Raw genomic sequence first — 2452 nt, 5'->3', positions numbered from 1 at the left:
TTTTTTTTATTATTTCTTTTGTTATTATTTTATTTCTTTTATATAGAAATATTTGCAATTTGCGGTTTTTGTGATTATATACCACTGTTTAGTTTGCTTTGTCCCACTGTGAGTACATACCCACTTGTATACCCACAAAATTTATAAAAATAAAAGTATTTCACCAGCACCAGCCCTAGTTCATAGTATAAAAGCGCAAAACGTAATTGATAAATTCATTCATTAAATTTGTGGGATTTTACTTTTAATCGCATTCCAACACTATCACCGGCACATGATGTGATGACGACAGCAGAAGATTCCATTTCAGCTATATGTGCACATATTCATGATATTGACGTCCAACTCTAGGAATTCGGACTAATTTGGCTCAAGATGCAAATGGCCAAAATAGAAATTTACCAAATTCAATACCCATTTAATTACCACAATGGCGCCCGCATACCAATTGTTTATCACAACAACACCAACAACATGAAAAAAGAAAAAGCATTTGACCAAAAAGTCAGCCGGGCACTTAACGGCGCACACAAATACGTACACATATAAATATGTATTAAAAGTATTCAAATGACTGGCGGTAAGAGAGTGGTTCAAAGGTTAGAAGGCTTAATTAAATTAAATTAAATGGTATTTTGTATTACATATGTATATACAAGCATGTATGGAGATATATACTTACCTATGTACATTATATACATAAGTGAATATTCATTTATTATCTTAATCCCGACTTTTCGTGGCAATCCTTCAGAAAGCTCATCCTTTGAAGCTAGAGGCTATCAACTTATGTACATAAATATGTGTATATGTATACTCACGCACATACTTATTATTTGTTTTGCTCAATTATTTAGCATGAATTTGAGGAATTTATACCCAACACACCATCATCGCTAACAAATCAATGGACATGTTTTGGATGTCACTGCCCACATAYTCATTCCCATCAAATATTTATCTCTAATGGCATACCTTAGCTGTCACCTACAATAACTTATGTGCATAACTAAATACATATATACAAACATATACCATACATATGTATGTTAAAATAAAAATGTCAACACGGTCTGTATGATGAAGTGGCTCATTAAAATGAAATGTTATATTTAGCAATTGTGGCAAAAATTCAAAATAAGCAAAATCCGTGGAATAATCAAACATGTTTATATGTATGTATATTTAAATTGAGAAAAAAATGTCACCAATTAAAAATAAATACATAGGCAGTTCTATAATATTTTAATAAAATATGCAAGCCGATGAAAATAAACGCAGAACATGTGAGAGAGGGTTGAATATGAGGTATGTGAATAAAAATAGCTTATCACGTAATTATTTTTATTTACCGTTTGATTCAAAATAGCTATATATCCTCCAATTTACATACATACTTACGCGTGTAGAAACGTTTATTCCAGAGTGGAATGATTATGAAATATGTTATTGGCTGGGACTTGGATACAGTAATATACCGCATCCAAGTCACTTAATCTAATTTAAAAAAAATTAAGTAAAAATCAGAATAAATAGGAATTTAAGTGTGCTCTACCTAATTCACAAAAAGTGAGATCCCACAACCTGCGTCAACTACCGACGGATAAGCTTCCTCAATATCGAGTATTTGGTCCTATCAAGCGTATTGTGTGAAAGATTAAAGCCCGCCGTCAACAAACTGATAGGACCTTATCCGTGTGGCTTTAGACCTGAAAATCAACAACCGAACAGATATTCACCATGCGCCAAATCTTGGAAAAGACCCGTGAAAAGAGAATCGACACATACCACGTATACGTCGATTTTGAAGATGCTTTTGACAATCACGAAAAGGGGCTCCCACTGTGTCGCTATGTCTGAATTTAAACTGACGTTGAGCAATACTAAAAGTTTCGTCAGGATCAGGAAGGATCTCTCCAAGCCGTTCGATAACAAACTTCCTATCGTGCGACTTCTTCAATCTGCTGCTAGAGAAACTAATTCGAGCTGCAGAACTAAATAGAGAAGGTACGATCTTCTATATAGTATACAGCCGCTGGCTCTCTAAGTTACTCATTATTCCCGTCCTGAGATATGGTTGCGAGTTTTCGAGAGAAAGGTACGGCAAATATCGCATTTGTTGGAACGATGTGCTGTACTCGTACGAGTTATGCGACGACATTGACATTGTTTAGCGAATTACAAAACAGCGGCTACGCTGCCAGTTGTCTTTCAAGAAATTATGAAACGCTACCGCCGCAGACGGTTCACTCTTCACTACGATAATGAGACTTTTCACATATCGACTGAAACCATTGTATTTCTGAGCCACGTTTAGTCCTGACATGGCATTGAATGACATCTTTTTATTCCGTGCAAAAAAAGTTAACTAAGAGATTTACGTTCAACGACCTCTGAAGAAGCGATTGATGCGTTCAACGCGCATGTTTTGGAGACGCCTCAAACTGAGGGG

This window comes from Bactrocera latifrons, unplaced genomic scaffold, assembly GCF_001853355.1.
Source record: "Bactrocera latifrons isolate USDA-ARS-PBARC rearing strain unplaced genomic scaffold, ASM185335v1 scaffold_567, whole genome shotgun sequence".
NCBI lineage: Eukaryota > Metazoa > Arthropoda > Insecta > Diptera > Tephritidae > Bactrocera > Bactrocera latifrons.
This window is presented reverse-complemented; position numbering follows the sequence as displayed.